Source organism: Podarcis gaigeae, assembly GCF_964106915.1.
Source record: "Podarcis gaigeae genome assembly, chromosome: 8".
Taxonomy (NCBI): domain Eukaryota; kingdom Metazoa; phylum Chordata; class Lepidosauria; order Squamata; family Lacertidae; genus Podarcis; species Podarcis gaigeae.
In genome coordinates, this window is record NC_139684.1 from 1977598 (window position 1) to 1997209 (window position 19612).

The window sequence follows — 19612 nt, forward strand, 5'->3', positions numbered from 1 at the left end:
GCGTAAGCTCCGCCCCGCGGTCCGTTTAACGGCTGGTTTTTTTTTTACACTCATCAACCCCCCCATCCCCTCTTCCTTTGCACACGGCACGTAGAAAGCGAAGGGGGCAGAACGAGGCGTCGCTCCGCGTAGGAGGGAAGAGTGTGGAGTGACTACCCTTTTGACCAGTAAACGACAAAAGCGGTCGTACAGGAGGCGGTATCAACTGAGTAACAGCACTTTGAACCAATCGGGAAGAAGGAGAGTTTCCCGCCCATATTGTCTCCCCCTCCCCTGCTTGTTTGTTTGCGAGGAGAGAGAAAAATGGAGGTGGCGGCCTGCGCGGGGGAGGGGCGTTATTCCCCTCCTATTCGAAGAGAGTGCTCGGTGGGTCTCTAGCCTGCGGACCTCATTAGGTCCCGCCATTAAGACAATCGCGCCTTCTATTTCGTCTGAAAACGGAGGACATCAGGAGGAGGCGCTTCCACTCCCCCCCCCCCCGCCAAACTGCACAAACAAGGCGAAAAGGTTCCCCTGACGCAGGAGGGAGAGCCCTCGTAACTGTCTCTCTTGTAGGCCGCCCTGCGATCCTCGGTTGGATGAAGGGCAGAGTAGAAATGCAGCAGCAGCAGCTCCCCTTGCCGCGCCTTCTTCCGGGGAAGGAAGCCCCACCAAGGTCCTTCTGAGGAAACGGCTCTCTCTGCGCCCAGCGCCTCAGCCCGGTTGAGCTTTGCTCAGGTGTAGCGTCAAGTGAGAGAGACTTGCATTGCATCCTTGCTATCCTACCCTTCTATACATACACATGCTTGGTGGGGCATCCTGTGAGCTGAAAAAGTATCTGGTCGTTTCGTTACAGGAATAATAATAGGGGGGCACATGTGCTTCTCCCCATTTATTCCCACAACAACCCTGTGAGGTAGGTTAGGCAGAGAGCGAGTGGCCCAATTACAGTGAGGTTCATGGCTAGTAAGGTGGTTCATAAAAAAACTTTTTTTAAAAAACACCTGCTGCAAAGGTCTTGCTACAATAGGAATTATATAGCTATATCTAAAATTTCATGCATATCAGTTAATATATTGACCCTCCATTGAATTGAAATTTCAGCCTCATGACATAGGAAAATGGCCAAGTAAACAGCTATTTTCATCACTTTATGACCAATTCAGCTTTATTTTGTAGGAATTGCATTTTTTAAGAACAAGATGCTGAATATGATTTCCTTTATCCCAGCTATTTTCAATATATGTTTTTCTCTTATTATATCCCAAAATATTAATATTCTGTCTTGTTCACAGGTGTGCAACTCTAATATTTTGATTGAAGAGTCTGAGGACAGTCTGTATTAAGTGAAAGACATTTAAGGAGTGAGAGCAATAGACTATTAGATAATGGCAGCTTCACCATCAATACCCACAAGAATATCTACAGATCAACTGGCGTTTGGTCAGCCGGCCGATTTGCCTGTGAGCGTACTTCCAACAGAATTGGATATTGCTAAGTGCTTCTTGCATGAGAAAGAAAAATGGATGATTGAAAACTCTGCAAAAAAGGAACCAGACAATTCTATTATTGCAGAGATTGTTGTGTCGAAAGTTGAAAGTGTTTACAAACGTGCATCCATACCAACAGTCCGAAAAGACACAATTAAGGCCCGTGTTCTGAAAGTGTATGAAAAGCGTCAAAGCATAATCAGAATACCAGCTGCCAGAAGGTATAAGAATCCAAAGTGTCCAAATCCCTATGATCTTTCAGACTTCTTCAAAAATAAGAAAGATGTGTTTCTGAAAGGAATTTCCTGTTTGTTTGAAGTTGTTGACAATAAGAATGTGCCAAAGATAGAGAGTGAATTTCTCAAAGATCAGCGATCCATTCGGAAGATGACCATAAGTAGTACAGTGGATAAAGGCTACCAGGAAACAACAGCAGAAAGAGTTAAGTAAGAAAGCAGAGGGAACCAGGGTTGCTCAGGAATGACAACAACGAGAATCTCACTTTCAAATTGTTGCTGCCGATAATGTTGATATTGTTGATACTGGTGACTGTGGTGAAGATAAAGTTGAAACAATAGAGGAAGATATTTGTCCTGCAAATAATTCAGACTTATTTTTTAAGACTTATTAATTAAGACCTAAATTTAAGTGTTGCACATAAATGGTGGAGAGGGCTGTCAAGGAGGTGACAAAAACAAGCCAGAATGTAGTTGGTATGAAGTGACATGATGCAACTATAAAGACATCAATGGAGAATTGGGCCAAATACCCAAAAAGGAATCGAAGGATTTTGTCCAAAAATAGTTCACATTCACAGCTTTATTTTTTTATTTGTTCTTGAAGTAATGTAAATGTAACTTTACATGTCATTATTAGTATTAAGTTATGTCATAATAAAAGTTGGTATTCAATATTCATGTATCCAGTTGCTTAAATGTAGAAACAATAATGATGTAGGTTTGTATGAGTCATATTTGCATTTAAATCTCAATACTATCATCATTAAAAGGTATTGTTGTTTTTTTTAAAAAAGTACTGGTGTATCAATTTGTATTCTGTATCTTTTATTGTTCTTTTAAAAAATGCAATTCCTGCAAAATAAAGCTGAATTAGTCATAAAGTGACGAAAATAGCTGTTTACTTGGCCGTTTTCCTATGTCATGAAGGCTGAAATTTTAATTCAGTGAAGGAGGATCAAGATATTAACTGATATGCATGAAATTTTAGATATAATCCCTACTGCAGTAAGATAAGACCTTTGGAGCAGACATTTTTTTAAAAAGTTTTTTATGAACAGCCCTAATGGCTAGGTGGGGATTTGAATTCTGGTCTCCCAGGTTTTAGTGTGATGCTCTCTGCCCGCTATATCACCCTGCCAGATAAGGGGCAGAGCTGGCAATTGGGAGCCCCTGAATTTCACCTCACATCAGAGGTGACATAAAACTCAGCCTCTGCCTGACATGCACAGGGTGGGAATATTTTCCCACCATTATTATTTATTCAGTATTATTTATTCATTATTATTTATTTATATGCCAACTTTCCATATACACATCATGACAGCTTAACACACCAACAAAACTAGAATCATACAATCATAGAGTTGGAAGAGACCACAAGGGCCATCGAGTCCAACCCCCTGCCAAGGCATCGTTTCCAGCCTTTGACCATTTTGGTTGCCCTCCTCTGGACACGTTCCAGTTTGTCAGTGTCCTTCTTGAACTGTGGTGCCCAGAAGTGGACGCAGTACTCCAGGTGAGGTCTGACCAGAGCAGAATACAGTGGCACTATTACCGGTACTTCCCTTGATCTAGATGCTATACTCCTATTGATGCAGCCCAGAATTGCATTGGCTAACATACTTGCTACGTTTCGTGGAGATGACATTGGAGAAAGGGCATTGCAGCCTAGAGACGACAAGCAGAGTATGAAGTACTCAAACCATAAGGTTCCGGCCTCTGCAACTTATAGCAACAATATCAAAACAAGCTCCAATAAACAATCAGGGTGGTAAAAACAAAAAGCTCCAAAAGGATCTCTCCAGAATTAGGCAGATGCAATTCAAAGCAAGCAAGTATAAATTGATGCACACTGGGGCAAAACATCTAAATTTCACATTTAGGGATAGTGTTGTACTCAGGTTTTGCTTGGTTTCAAATAAGGACATCTGGTTGTGTGAACAGAGATGAACCATTGTACTGATTCAGTAAACTTTTCTTATGTTACATACTTGCATCACAGCTTTTGAAACTTTCTCCCATCAAGAAACATTTTCCACATCAAGTTGGTTGCTGTGGGAATGAAATGCAAACACTATGGACAGTGATAATTAAATTAGACCAAGAAGGTATGCAAAAAAAACCCACAGTGGTTTTTTAAAACAGCAGTGATGAGACAATCAACTGGGAATGCTGCATTATAATTAGCCACCAGACACCAAATGTCCTTAATACCCATTGATGGAACATGTTTGTCTATTAGCTATGCCAGTCTTCTATATGACAATTCTGAAGAGCACCACCTTCTGATTATTCTTCATGCCAAGCTAAATATACCTAGCTCCCCCATCCATTTATCATAGAACATGTTTTCTGCATATCTGATCATTTTCATTGCCCCTCTTTGAACCTGTTCCTTTATATTCTTTTTAAAATATGGTGCCTAAAGCAGGTCCCCGTCTGAAGTATGAACAGACAGAATAAAGTGGAATTATTTTCCACGACTTCAAAATTATGGTTCTCTGAATGCAGACAAAACCACATTAGGCTTGTTTTGCATTTGCATCTCATAGCTGACCCAAATTCAGCTTGAGATTTCCTATAATTCTGAGATCTTTTTCACATGTTCTGCTGCTAAGCCAAGTCTCCACCATCCTATAACTATGCACCTGATTTTTGCCTAAATGTATAAATTTAAATTTCTCTCTGTTGAATGCTATTATGTTAATTTTAAGGTAAAGGGATCCCTGACGGTTAAGTCCAGTCGCAGACGACTCTGGGGTTGCGGCGCTCATCTCGCTTTCTTGGACGAGGGAGCCGGCGTTTGTCCGCAGACAGCTTCCGGGTCATGTGGCCAGCATGACTAAGCCACTTCTGGCGAACCAGAGCAGCGCACGGAAACGCCGTTTACCTTCCCGCTGGAGCGGTACCTATTTATCTACTTGCACTTCGTGCTTTCAAACTGCTAGGTAGGCAGGAGCAGGGACCCAGCAAAGGGAGCTCACCCCGTTGCGGGGATTCGAACCACCGACCTTCTGATCAGCAAGCCCTAGGCTCTGTGGTTTAGACCACAGTGCAACCTGCATCCCTCTATGTTAATTTTAATATAGTTTAAATTCTATAAAAGTCATTCTGTTCCTTCTTCTGAGCGGTCACAATTTTTCCTAATAATTCCCTCCTCCTTTCAAATAAGGTGCTATTGTACATCTGTCCACTAGAGGGCAAATCAACACTTCAGAAATTTAAAGTGAGATTGTGTATATTGATAATTTTTATTAATCATGGTTGTGCTATCAAATGGTATGTCATATGTCACATTGAATACTTTTCTTTAAGTGGAAAGATGAGATATAGATATTTAAAAATGGATAAATAATTGCCATTAAATAAATAAAGGTTCTAGATTCAAGGTAGATAGCCATGTTGATCTGATGCAGTAGAAATATATTTAAATTTTTTTTACAAAAATTGTCCAGTAGCACCTTAGAAACCAACTAAGTTTGTTCTTGGTATGAGAACACAGATGCTCATACCAAGAACAAACTTAGTTGGTCTCTATGGTGCTACTGGACAATTTTTTTATTTTTAATATATATATATCCTAAAGGTGTTAGCTTTTGGGATCTGTCCCACTGGACTCAGTTGTGAGCAGGAAGTTTTCCTGCATAGTCTTCACTGAGATGAATGCCGTTTGAAAATCCCCAACACTTGGTCAGCCCTGATTTGCCTCCAGACATCTTACCTATGTTGGTAATCAAAAAGTAATATTTTTAGTGTTGGGCCCCTGTGCATGGATCTACCTCATACAGCACATGGAATGAACTAGTTCAGTTTAGCAAAGTTCACTGGATAAGTTCAAAAATACTTAACTACACCTGATAGTAGTTTTCCATAGTTGCTCGTTGAACTGAACATGAATTGAGTTCATTTTGGGGGTAGAACTTTAAATTATTTCTAATTAAAATCATAGAATCATAGAGTTGGAAGAGACCACAAGGGCCATCGAGTCCAACCCCCTGCCAAGCAGGAAACACCATCAGAGCACTCCTGACATATGGTTGTCAAGCCTCTGCTTAAAGACCTCCAAAGAAGGAGACTCCACCACACTCCTTGGCAGCAAATTCCACTGTCGAACAGCTCTTACTGTCAGGAAGTTCTTCCTAATGTTTAGGTGGAATCTTCTTTCTTGTAGTTTGGAACCATTGCTCCGTGTCCGCGGATCTTCAATTATCACACATGTGGGGTTTCCCCCCCTCTTTAAACTCTTTGGGCCTTTAAACTTAAATATCGTGATTTGGGGGGGGGGAGGAATAAAGTAAACAATTCACATTCCACTCAGTAGCCAGCTTGTAACATTCTGAATGCTATTTTCTATTTTCTATTGCCAAGCATCATTTGAATGACCTTGAACTTAACTGTGAGCTGAATGTGCACTGAACCAGCTCATTAAAGGAACAGATATGAACTGGGATGAGTTCCATGTTGAACTTGAGCTAATTCCTTTTTAAAGGTGCTACTGGACAATTTTTTAATTTTTTAATTTATTTTAAACACTGATATGCATGGTATGGGGAGGAAGTAACAGAACAAATGCTTTGCTTGCAGAAAGTCCCAGGATCAGTCAACTCCCAACATCTTTAGCTAAAAGGAGCAGCTGGTGACTTGCAGATGAGCTTGCGACCAGTTTCCTTGCACAATGGCCTTACCCTATATATGTCCCCTCAAGCATTTCAGTCTGCAGACTGGCAGTCCCTCAACCCCAGCCTGCCAGCAGGGAAGGCATCCGGTTGGCAAATGCTTTGTAAGAGTATGAGCCAAGGATAAGCAAGAGCTGGATTCCAATTCCCCTCTCAGCGAAGACTTAACCAGTCCTGAGTGACCTTGGGCGGGGAGACAATCTCTCTAAGCCTAGCCTTTCTCAAAGAGTTGTTGGGAGGATAAAATGGGCAGGGGAAAACTTTGTATGCTGTCTTGAGTTTCTTGGGAAATGGAATAAAACACTGAGTACAGGGAGTGACTATTTTGTGTGCGTTCAATTGATGCGTGACAGCCAACCCGTGGGTCCTTTTGGAACCCAAAGAGGGCAGAACAGGGGTGGGGCATAAGAGGCTGGGCTGGGCTTATGCATGCTCCACCAACACACGTGGGGGCCAGGAACAAACCCCCCACAGAAAATGGTCGCCACCCGTACTGTACATGACACTATTTTGCAAATAACAATAATTATACTGTTACGGTAAAATCTGAGTGCGAGGCTGCTCTGCCACCCAGCTCGTCGGACTAAGTCCGCGGGTCCCTGCGGAGGAAAATGAGCTCAGCCGGAGACAGGAGCAAGCTGCAGAAGATCCAAGTTTATTGCGCAACAGGTTCAAGGCGAGATTGAACAGCGAGAAAGGGGTGACATAAACTTTTGAAACTTCCCTCCATGTCCCAGAATACAGTGCAAAATACATCATAGTTACATCATGAATACATTAAAGAGAGGTTGGGTTACACAGATTACATCATGAATATTTTAAAGAGAGGTTGGGTTACGCGGATTAACATATGGAGGAGGGAGGGGGAATATGCAGAACTGGAGATATGCGCATATAAGCACATCCTGATGAGAAGACAATGGTCCATGTACTGGCATTGCCTGGAGGAAAGGCTTGGCAGAGTGATTGACAGGATTAGGGTCTTGACACCTTGCTTGAGGGATTATGGAGGACAGGGGAGGTGTGATGGAGTCCTAGAGAAATTGAGCAAATTGGCACATTGATTTTCTATGAATTTTATAGATTTTAGTCCCTTTTGACATTGACAATTGGAAATAAATTGATATATTGTAGCAAAGAAGAAGGTGAAGAAGACATGCCCCCCCTTCCGTATCAATACAACTACCTAGATCAGCCACTAGAGGGAAAGGAAGTCACATATTTTCAAGATTGTCCATTTGCATTACAAATAAGATACAAATGCCACCAACATTAACAAAGCCTTCTCCCATCGCCATCTTATTCAGTGTTCCTCTTCATTTCCTTGCACAGAGATGATGTGGATGTTAGATTATATCCTGTCTTTACTAAGCCTTTGTTTTGTTTAGGCAGCAGTTAGGCGACAAGCATTTGTCCTAATTTCCATGAGTACATTGAGCAACTTAACAAAAAATAAAGTTCTCATTTGCACTGGTTTGAAGGTGGCCTGCCTTGTTTTTCATTTTAGCTGAAGTGGTATTCAAGTTGGTAGGTGGTCTGGGGTACAGGTGTTGATCTCCCACCTGATCTGGGCTCTTTAATGCCTAGTCTCATGGCTAATAAATAGAAATTTTCTACCTGCATATATTTAAATCAATTAATGTATGTGTGCAGATATGCAGTGGATGCAGTCATGTCTCCTCCCAACATGATAAGTAGAATATGAGGGAGGGGAGGGTGTGGTCAGAGACAAGTGAAAGGACCTAATCCCATTGCTGTATCCATCACAATCTGTTCCTGACCCAAGTGGAGTAGTTGTATACAGATTGTATATAGCATTGCATTAATCTGCCAACTTCCTAACGCATCTTTTTTAGAAAAGGGGAAGTGGTGGCTTTCAGCTCCACGCTCTAGTTGTCTCCCTGCCCTCCCGCCTCCATCTCCATCCCCCCAGCACAGTCACTCCCAGAGCCATAGTGCAAGTATGCAATGGCCCTCACAGTGTCAGCCTTTGTTTTATGGTGTATTTTAAGCACATGGCCCCATTTCCTTCCAATCTGATGGGCATGAGACCATCCAAGTTTGGTCTTTTTAAAATTATGCTTGCATCTTGTTCTTCTTCCCAGGAGCTCTTGGCAGTGGCAGAGGAAGAGGAGTGCGGGGGGAGCGCACTGCCCCCGGCAGTGCAATCCCGGTGGGGTGCCATTGTGGCTGCCCCTCCATGTGTGCTGGGCGCCACGCCCCCACAGGTGGCATGCCACGCCCCCAGGACATGCACCAGCCCCACCCCCGCCTGCTCTCCGCCCCCCGTTGCCACTGGCTCTCGGTAGCCTACATGCTCAGAACCACCCTTGGCTGAGAGATAGTGATGGGCGCATCCTGACCGAGTGCTGCTTTGAACCTGGGTTTGCCTGGCCTCTGCTGGACACTCTGACCAATACACCATGCCAGGTATAAACTGATAGATGTCATGCCTTAGTATTCCATACCTCGCCGCTGACAGCTTATGACATTTCATATTTCATGCTTGCCAGAACAATGCTAACAAGTATAAAGCACTTTAATGTGAGGCTAATTTTCACATTCAAAAAACATGAAGTAAAATGCTGAGTTTGAAATGAGCACCAAAACTAGAAATTTCAGCAAGTTTCACACAGCTGCAAATATTTGTGTCAGCTCTTATTTCACACCATTTCTAACGTTTTCCAGGCAAAAATTCTCAACAGCATGAGACTCTACAGGTGCAAAGTCCTAACAGTGCAGTCCTAAGCATTTCTGCTCTGAAGCAGGTCCCATTGCTACAGGGCCAGGTTCAAAGTTCTTGTGTTGATTTACAAGACCCTTCACAATTTGGGTCCAGGATATCTTGAGGACCACCTTATTTCTTATCCCGATCACTGAGATATTGTGAAGAGTCTCTTTTGGTGGCCCCTCAAAGTGAAGAGTGCGGCTCACAACTCCTAGAATTTGTGCATTCCGTGGAGGTCTCTCCCAACTGAGATCAGACAGACCCCCCTCTTGCTGAACATTGGGTGCAAGACTGAGCCTTTCTTGTTCCAGCGGGCATTTTAAGATGGTGTTCAGTTTTATGACAAACCTTTTATTTTATTGTTTCGTTTTCTGTGGTCTGTATTTTTGTACACTGCTTAGAAATGTGAACGACTTAATATATTAATGTCTTAAGTAAATAAATTATGGACAGATTGATTTCAGTGCAGCTTACAATGTAGCTTACTTCCGGGTAAATGGGCACAGGATTTGCATCCTAGTAATTCCAAGTCAGTTTCTACTCCTGCACGAGAGCTGAAGAGAATTCACTAGGAAATAACAATACTGAACCCCCATGGTGAGCTTCCATCTGTCCGAAGCTCTTCTCCCAGCTGACGTTAGCCTGCCTTGTGGAACCCGCCTGCATAACTTGGGGCTCATTCCATTTGTGCATCCTGCCAGAGCTTGCTGTCGGGCCAGAGGCCTTCACAATAGGTTGCATTCAGAGGATTCTGCCACACCTGCCCCTTTGGGAGAGGAGCCAGTATCTGCGGCAAAGCCCACAGTGGCATCAAAGGTCAGGGCGGGGACGAGAGCAGCTGAAAGGCCACCCAGCCCAAGCGAAGCGGAAGTGAAGTTCTGGATTCTGTGAAAGGCAGGAGGAGAGACATTTGCTCCACGGTCACCCCCCAACACCTGTTGAGTCAGCTCACTTGGGGTGTTATTTTCCACTTTGGTATTCTGAAGGCCATAAAACAAGTCAGTGGGCTGTAAGCATATAAGGGAACATGGGAGGTTAACTCCAGGGAGTGTGGCGAAGGCATGTGGGGTGGGGGAAACAGCTGCTCTCTTGTCTTCTAGTCAGAGGCTTTAACCCAGCCTTTGCCAACCAGGTGCCCTCCAGATGTTTTGGCTTACAACTCCCAGCAGCCCCAGCCAGCACGACTGCATACCCTCCAAGTGTCCTTTTTTTCCAGGGAGATTCTCAGAATTACGAAAGCCATCCTGGCTTTTGATTTGATCCTGGGATGTCCCTATTTTCCCTGTCAGTCCCGCTGCCACCGAGCTCAGGGAGGAAGATGAGTTGGTGCTTGTCCTGGGCAGTGGCTCCAAGGGAGCACCCCGGGGCCTCTCCACGGCCTCTCCAGGACTGCCACCGCTGGCCTCCTCCCTTGGGCAGCTCCTAGCAGCTGCTGGAGAGGAGGAGAGGCTGCTGCTGCTGCTGCTGCTGCCTCAGATAATGGGCTGGCTCTGAGGTGCAGGCAGAAGACATTTTGTAAAAGAACGCTTTGTGTGTCCACTTTGTGCATCTTGCCCCTTTCTAAAATTTATTTATTGCTGTGTGCTTTTATTTTTGTAAATCTACCAAAGAATAAAATAAAATAGGGATTGAGAGGTTTTCTCAGCATGGTGAAGGCATAGGAGGCAACCCCTAAGGGCCAAGGTTCCTTTAGCGGCATAGTGTGGGTGGCCAGCACCCAGGGCGGGTAAGCCGCCACTGGAGCGCTCCCCCCCCCCTAGAGTCAAGGGGGGGCCACACTGTGCAGCCTGCCTGACCACGCAGTGGGGAGCCCAGCTGGCCAACGTGACTCTTGGCAGACAAATCCATCTGATGCCCACAGAGAGGAGCGCCAGGTCAAGCCATGCTGTGGTTGCCCCTTGCCCGCCTCCCTCTCTCCATGCCCACTCACGGTGGGCCTGGGCTGCTCTCCTGCCTTCGCTGGGGTGGGGCAGGGATCCCTGTAGAAGCCAGTGCCTGTGGGGGGGGCAACTGGTTGCGCCCAGGGCCATGCCCCCTGCACCTCCCACTACCCCACTGGGTCCCTTCGGCTCCCCCAATAAAATATTTAAGGGAATCAGCCCCCCACAAAGTTGATGGGCATTGCCATTCAAATGGTGTTTGTGTCATGTAATTGATTATATGGGGCAGGACTTACCTGCCCCCCCATATTTTCTTCAAGCTGGCACCCCTGGGTGGAGGACATGTGTGCTGCGTCCCATTGGTGAAGTTGTGGTGACACTTGCCCTTCTGATAGGAAATGCTCTGTGGGGGGTGGGAGACAAAAATGAGGGGCCAAGGAGGGTCATTTGGGGTAGTGAGAAAAGTCCCTATTTTCATCTGAGGAATGTTGGAGGGTCTGTGAATGTCCAAAACATCTGAAGCGCTCAGGTTGGCAAAGGCGGCCTTCCAAGCCCAAGTCTTTTCATTTGAACTGCAAGGTTTCTGCGCAAACACTCTCATTTCTAAAAACAAACACAATTTTAAGAAAAAATGTGAAGTTCAATAACTTTTATACTTTAGGATAATAACCTAAAGGTTGTTGGGACAATAATTTAACGCAGTGGCAAAACAGGGGTTTCTAGCAGCAATTGGCAATACTAACATCATGGTGATATTCTACTGCTAATATAGCATCTTTCATGTGATACTGAGAGGGGGAAATCTGCATTAATGTTTAACCTTATGCCTTTGCTTCCAAATGTCAAGAGGTAGGGCAAATGCAATTTTGAACATTCCTGTATGTCCTATCTCAAATTGCAATTAGTATACAAGAAAAAAGGGGGGGGGAATGAATTTTTTTATTTCTCCCAATAAGCCATACATATCTTGGACTCTATGGGTGGTATCCAATTATGTTTTGCTAACAGTAGACCTATTGAAACTAATGGACTGTGGAGCTGTGTCTCAATGACTCCATTCTGAGTATCAGTTGCATTAGATATAACCCTGTTGTCCTAAAGTGAAATAAAGAGACTCCATTTTTTATGATCACTCAGATTTTAATTTCAACCAGGGCTCAACCCCAGAAACTATTTTCAGTGCTGAGATGCAGACGTTTAATATTTGAATAAATGTAATAAGGTTTCTTCTTTTGGCGTGTGCAAAGGGTCTTTAAACCACAACTAGTTCTTGTACATCTGGGATCCGAGAGAAGGGTATCTAGGCTAGGGGTTCCCAGAATCCCCTCCCCCCACCCTAGAGCACTTGAACATTGCTAAGAATCTTGGCAGACCACTTCATGATTTTTCTGCCTGTTGTAGCAGCAGCTGTAATTCCATAGAATCCGGACTGTAATACAATAAACTACAACATTCTGGAACTTCCTGCCTATTGAGAGCAGGCAGGCATCTTCGCTGTTCTCTTTTTGTTCTCTGCCTACCCAGACATGTAGAATGTTGGTGTATGTTTTAAACTGGTTTCAGTTGCTGGGTTTTTTTTCTTTTAAATGTTTTAAAATATTGTTTTTGCTGTTTTTACTGCTAGTTTTATTGTTTTATTCCCTTTGTAAACCACTTTAAAAAAAACAATCAAACAGGGTATACTTTTTATTAAATAAATAAATAAATAAGAAATAAAAGAAGCCACAAGAATACAATTAATAACCAAGACGAATGTTTAATACGGTGGATGTGCCATCTCCCATCTTAAACCACACATCCATGGACCACCTGAATGAAGCTTGTGGGCTACTGGTGGTTCGTGGACAACAGTTTGGAAACCCTGGCGATCAGAGGGAACCTTGCCATGAAGTCAGCATGCTGGTGGAGGAGCAAAGATAAGGAGAAGACTGCTACTCCCATTGTCCCTGACCATTGGCCATGCTGGCTGGGATTGATGGGAGTTGGAGTCCACCAGCATTTTGAGGGTCTCAGGCTTCCCCATCCCCGGGCACTTGAGGATGACGTGTTGGATTAGGCATCTTTGCAGCTTTCACTACTAGTCAGCCAGATCCAACTGGTTCCACCCCTTGAGTCAGGGGCCTGACAGCATGTATCCCAAAGTGAATGGGACAGACCTATCCCGTTATTCAGGTTGACCCATGACATTTTGGTGCCCCAGACACTAATCGCCCATCCAAGCAGTATGCCCCAGGAGCCCTCACAGCCATAGAGTTGCATTAAAGGGTTCTCTGTCATCTGGTAAGGGATTATTACCACCCTTGCTTGGAACATGTGTATCTGACACATGGAAACCTGGTTCCTTCATCCTCTTAATGTGCCCTCAAGAACAGTGGGAGATTGGGCAATTGAGCTGGTGCAAGGGAAACTGCTTCTCCCTGCAGCTCCTGGCTCTATTTCTGCCAATCAGGTGTACCAGTCAGGTGTACACAGATCTCCTCACCTTGGTTGCCAGCCCCTGTTGATGTGGCAGCTATAAACAGGCTGCATGGAACCTTGGAGAACAAATGGAGATGCCTTGGCAACAGGCAATAAAATGAGGTTCTCAAGCAATATTTTGGTCACTTGTGCAGTTGGGTCATCTCAAGCTGTCCTGGAGATCCTATGGCTCAGCAGAGGAGGAACAACACACAGCCGACATCCCAAACCTGCAAAGGAGCAAATGGCTCCAAGCATTAAAGGAGAATCAAGTGCCTTAGCCCAAGACTGGCCCATGGGGTACGGAATTGAGCAAACAGTGGTGGAACGAAATGGGATTGAAAATGGGACTAAGGAAGCAGAAAAGGGGGAAGAATCTACAGATAATGCAGCCAGGTGTACCATTCAGGTGTTCCAGGGGAACTTCATGGGATTAGGTGGGCAATGCACAATACGTCCTAGAAAGAATTTGGCATTGTTTCAGAATGAAGAGGACTGTAAAAATTTAGATCACTGGGGTCAATTTAAAGGCCTCCTTACCATGATTCAGAGCAAATGTAACCTTTTGTTTTCATGAGTGGGGTGAGAAGAGGTTCTGGAGCAGAAAAAAGAGCTGGTCCTGCGGAGATCCAGCTGTGGAGGCAGGGCTGGATGAACCATGAAGCAAATTCTGTTGAGGGCATCAAGGGAAGGGGGTGCCATGGGCATTTTCCATTGCTGGATCTTAAACATTAATGTTTACATATTGCTCAGATGAGCGTCTGTTTTCTCATCTGAAGTTTATTAAAAATCCCAACTGAACAACTGTGCAACAAAACAGGCTGGATGCATTATCTCTACAGTACTGAGTATAGAAGCAGATGTGTTATCTAAGATTAGTTTTGAGGATCTGATCAAAGAGTTTGCAATTAGAAAAAGTAGGAGAAGATTTTTCAAATATAAATAAAGTGGAAGGATACAAAAATAAAAATTATTTTCCAACTTTCAAAAAATAAAATTGTTTATATTTTGAAATAGAGATATATGGGGCACCCAAATCTTAAATGCTTAGCTCCTCCAAAGGTCTTAATCCGACCCTGTGTGGAGGGGGCCTCTGGGTGAACTCCCATCATGTCACCCACATTCTAAGCTCTCAGCTGTTTAAAACATGCATGTATTGTGGCAGGAGAAACACTGACAAGGACATGAATCAATGTGCACTCTATAGCTTTAAAAATAGGAGTGGGAAGTTTTTCTAAGCCACCTTGGAAGGGCAGCCTTCAGGGCGAAGAGGAGCATGGCAGGAGAGGATGGGAATCAAAGCAAAAGCATGGGGAGCAGAAGAGGCGACTTCTGAGGCCACATTCTGACATTTCTCCATCTAGGCAAGCAGAAAGCTTTTTTAAAATTCAAGGACTCATTCTTGCCAGGCAAAAGTGGGTAAGGAGTGGGGGGCGGGTTGCCTGGGGAGCATCTCAAGAGCCTGGTGAAGAGGCCTGGAGGGTGTCCTCCCCATCACTGCCTTAAATGAGACCGTGGCCTACCCAGTAGTCGAGGGGAGAGGAGGGCAAGGCTGAGGGATGATCCAGGGTTTTGGCCAGCTGGTATGCAATGCAGGTGGCCAGGCTGGGTGAAGAACCAACTGCAACAACTGTCTTCACACTCAATTAGTTCAAAAACTTCCAAATACTATTCCATACAACCCCTATAGATGACTAAAGGGCTCTCCAGACATGGTTTCCATTGTGCATTCAGAATGGTCTGGGGTTTTTTTTTTGGTGGGGGAGGGTTATACAAGTTCCTGCTTTCAATGCTGCTTGTTCCCGCAGGTATTTTGGGACAGACATGCTGCTTTGTTTTCAGTCTATGCCTGTCCTGTAGCTTCTGGCTGAAATCCTATAATTTTCCACACCACAAATATTCCCAGGGGTGAGTGTTTCCATCCCACTTCTTTTGCACCATAGAACAAGGGTGCCCTTCCAAGCAGAAATAATTTGGTAGCATTACAGAAGCATCAGAGGACAACTAATAAAGCAGAAGGATGTGCAGATGGTCCAATATAAATCCACCACTAATGCACGATTAGTGCATCAATGACAAGTTGCACAATAAATCCCCCCCAAAACGTGCACACATGCCAGGGGGACCCTAACAACCCAATCCTTGTTCAGTTATCGTCCAGAATAAAAACTCCTGCTATATGTCATGAGTTTGATTCCCATTAGCCATGTGAGTTGACCACCAGGTGGCAGCCTTTCTCCAAATATGACTCAACTGGGCACAGTATTTGTACTGTTTGTTCCCAAGCTCAGAAATCAACAGGCTGTCTCAAAAGGCTTCCAAAACTTACTTCCTGCCAACAGGCTCAAATCCCCCAGAATGAGCTGAAACCTGGCACCTGGGGCACGTTGGCAGGATACAGGTGGGGTGTGTGGGCTGAGGTGGGTGGGATTCTAGGAAGCTCACCTATCATGCAGGAGGAGGAGAGCAAGCGAAAGAAGAGAGCGGCCAAGCTCAGAAGAGATTCTGGTTTGCTAGTAACAGGCTGTCAGCAATCCAGCAGTCTTGTTTCCTCCAAATGAAGCGGAAGGGAGTGGAAGGGAGCACACACAGTTCCCCTGCTACCTCAAGGGGTCCTCTCAACCATCCTGTAAGGTGGGACAGGCTAAAAGAAAATGCCTGGCTCAAGGACAGCCAGTGAGCTCAGCATGGCTGAATGAGGACCTCAGCTCCCCCTGCTCCTATTCCAACCCTCTAACCAGTACACCACTCTGGATTTCCACCAGATTATCAGTTTGGAATCCTTGACCCAGAGCTTCAGCATCATTTGAATTCCTATTTGGGGAGAGGAATTCCTGCCTAGCCTCCTCCTGTACCCCTCCTCTTCCAACTTGTAATCTTGCTTGCATGAGGCTTGCTATTCCCACAAGGAACTGCTGCCTCGCAGTCCAACTTAGCGGTGCACTGAGAAATACTGAAAAGTCACACAAGAAGATTGCCAAAAGTCTCATACGAAGACCATTTATCTGCAGTCACATGTAAGAATTCTCAGAAGGGTCACTTGAGGAGGGTCACTTGATGCAACTCCCAGGTTCCGGCAGTAAAGTTTTTCCTGGGGCTTGACTACTGCAGGCTGCATTGTTTGAATGATCTCCCTATGAATTATACTCCCTGGACATGGTGGTAGTGGGGGTGCTGTCAGGGAGACCTCTTGGATGAAGTTTTCTCCCTGTACTGCTAGTTTTCTATGGGCAAGGAGTCAGGGATTTTCTGAGAGACAGACAAAGGGATGAACCTTGCAGCCTCTCCTACCTGTAGCCTGAGCACTAAAGTCCAGGAAAATATCCACCATGTGATAGTGCCAAATGTAGAAATATTCATTTTGAATATTTCCTAGGGCAGAAAATGCATATTGTGCCTCCCAGCCAACCACAAGGTTTATGTGACAAGCATAGGCGCTGACTCCATGGGGCCTGAGGGGGCCCGAGCCCCCTCAAAAATTCGTTTGGGGGGGCTCTGCTCCCCCAATAATTTAAGAAAATTATTAGTTATATTATGCTTTGTAAAATCACAAAATTATGTTGGTATTTTTTATTTTCCTTGTTTGACGATAGTTACCTTTTAAAATACATTCAGTAATGAGTTAAAACAAAGCCACTCCCGATCTAGAGAGGGGGTGGGGTTGCGGTCTCTCGACCCATCAACAATCTCGTGGGGCTGGCGTCAGCCCCGCAAGAAGCGGGGATTCCCCCTAGCTCATTAATATTCACCGCCCACGGCGGCAGCCAATCGGCTGCCGCAAAGGCGGGCCCTCACAGGTTCACTTAAGGTTGGGGCAGCCCGGGGCTCGCCCCTTTCGTTCCCCCAGCAGCAGCGGTTTGGAGGTCTTGGGCCCCCCCAATATTTTTTATAAGTCGGTATGGGCCCCCCCAATATTTTTTATAAGTCGGCGCCCCTGGTGACAAGTGGGCAGTTCCTACTTTCAGGACTGATTCAGAATTTGTTGCTGTTCACTGATGTTCAGTGCCAAGGACACTTCAGTGCACTGTGTGTGCATACACATACCCCGCCCCACTCCCAGTGTACTGGGTATTGCAATGCATTACATGAGGCCTATGCTTTTAGTGGCTTTTAGCAGAACTTGAGAGCTTTTAAGTGCATTTTATCTGCTGTCTAATTTGGTTTGGCCCTTCCCCTGCTGTTTTATCTGATGTTTCTATTTCCTATTTCATGTTATTGTTTTTCTTTTGTTATTACTGCATTTTATTGTGTTTTAATGTTCTGTATTGCAAATTGTATTGGGGCCTTTTCTGGGGCAAAAGGTGTGTGTGGGGGGGTGTAGTTGCTATAAAATGAAATAAAACTGTGCAAAGTTCCAGTTCTGAAGATCTGCCTATCCCCAGAGAAGGGTCTGAAGATATCACAACCATCCGGTATGTCCAGAAACCTGTCACCTGTAAATGAGGCCAGGCTCTGCCCCATTGCTTCCATAGAATTGTGTATACCCCATGTATTTAAGGCACATTTCCCCCCATCTAAAGAATCATGGGAGCTGTGATTTCTTCAGGGGCTGGGATTGTAGCTCTGTGAAGTGTAAAGTTCCCAGAAGTCTTTGTGGGGGGGTCCCTTAGGTTTTTTTGCCCTGGGTGAAGTTGCCCGAGGGGCACCATTGAATCTCCCCGCCTGTGGGTGGATGGATGCAAATGTTTCTTTGTTTGTTTTTGCCAAACAGCGTCTTTGTCCCGGATAGTTTCGCCCCAGCTTAAATGCGCATAGTCTGAGTGTGTGAACCATGCTAAAGACAAAGCTATTCCCTACCAGGCTGTACATATTTGCCTGGATTTGCATAGACAAGATTTGTCTGCAGAATTGGGGGAGGGGTGAGCCGCCCTTGTGGAATTCTGCTGCATTGGGTGTCATCCCCAAAGCTCCCTGGATTCGGAACCAGAGAGGGTGGGGAGGGGTCTTACTGGAGATACTCGGCCATTCGTCAAAGTCACAAAATCATCTGGTTGCGCTGCAAGACCCCCTTTGTTTCCACATGTCATGTACAAAGGAACAGGAAGTCGCGCGCCACTTGGTGCTGTCCTTTTGAAAAGACCCCTAGGCTCCGCCAGGCGAGCAGAATCAGAGCTTATTGTCTTCCTCCCCCTTCTCCCCCAACCCACCCCCCGTTGATATGCCTGACCAAATTTTGTCCGATGCTTTTCGGATTTCTTCTGTCCGCTATAGCAATGTCGGTGAAGCGCTCTGCATTTTGTGGAGGATAAACCTAAAGATTATCAACATACAAAAGGCGGGTACAGCCTGCTGGAGGAATGCGGGGGGGAGAGCTTTTTGGCCATCCAGGGTTGCATCGGACAGCCTCTCAAATGCAGAGCAGATTTCGCTTGCTAGAATTCCTGGCGGCGGCAGGTGAGTATCTGAAACCCCGTGACGACCCCGGCATACAGACCTGTATTGATCACGTCCATTAATCCTCTCTCCCCACCCCCACCCCCGCGCTCCTTTTGGCGCATTCATTCATGGGGAAGGCTTGGAACAGATGGAAGTGCAGCCGAGGGCATCTGAGGACACAGGCGGGGAAGGGGCTGACAAGGAGCAGGCTGCCTCTGCGCAGCGCACGGAGGACGAGTGCTGCGCGTGTGCTGAGCATGCTCGATGCGGCGTCGGCTGAAGGACACAGCGGGGCAGCGGGGAGCTCTTCTGTCCCCGCTGGCTTCCAGCAAGATGGCAAGCCCAGCAGCAGCCATTTGAGGGAGCAGCGGCGGGTCTGCGCGTTGTTCCACGCAGCGCGGCAGACAGCAGGCAAGGCGCCATCTCGGGTTCTGCGAATGCAGCAGCCACACGCGGCACAGCTCAGCTCCCTTCATGTCAAGGAGACGCATGCAGGAGAACTCCCCAGAGGATTGTCTCTTGCACAGCTCCCCTTCCTTTCAATGGGGGTTGCGCAGGAGAACTCCCCAGAGGATTGTGCCTGAGGATGGGAGAGAAATTTGGTTCAATTCACTGCTGCAGGAAGGGTGAGTGAGTGGTCTTGTGCTCTGCGCCTGTTTCGCATTCAGCTGGCCACGGTGAGAGCAGGATGCTGGGCTAGGTGGGCCACGGGCCTGATCCAGTGGGCTCTCCTGATGCGCTTGTGCAATATGGCAGCTATCCTTGGATGTTTGCCCTTCCCCGAATT

General features: G+C 45.7%; 1 long non-coding RNA gene across 1 annotated transcript; it reads left to right on the top strand.

Annotated features, from left to right (window-relative positions):
- Window positions 1-10: 10 nt before the first annotated feature.
- LOC310851250 lies at window positions 11-2602 on the top strand. The gene is made up of 2 exons (XR_014567651.1): window positions 11-895; window positions 1275-2602. It is a non-coding gene; the product is annotated as an uncharacterized lncRNA (long non-coding RNA).
- Window positions 2603-19612: the final 17010 nt, after the last annotated feature.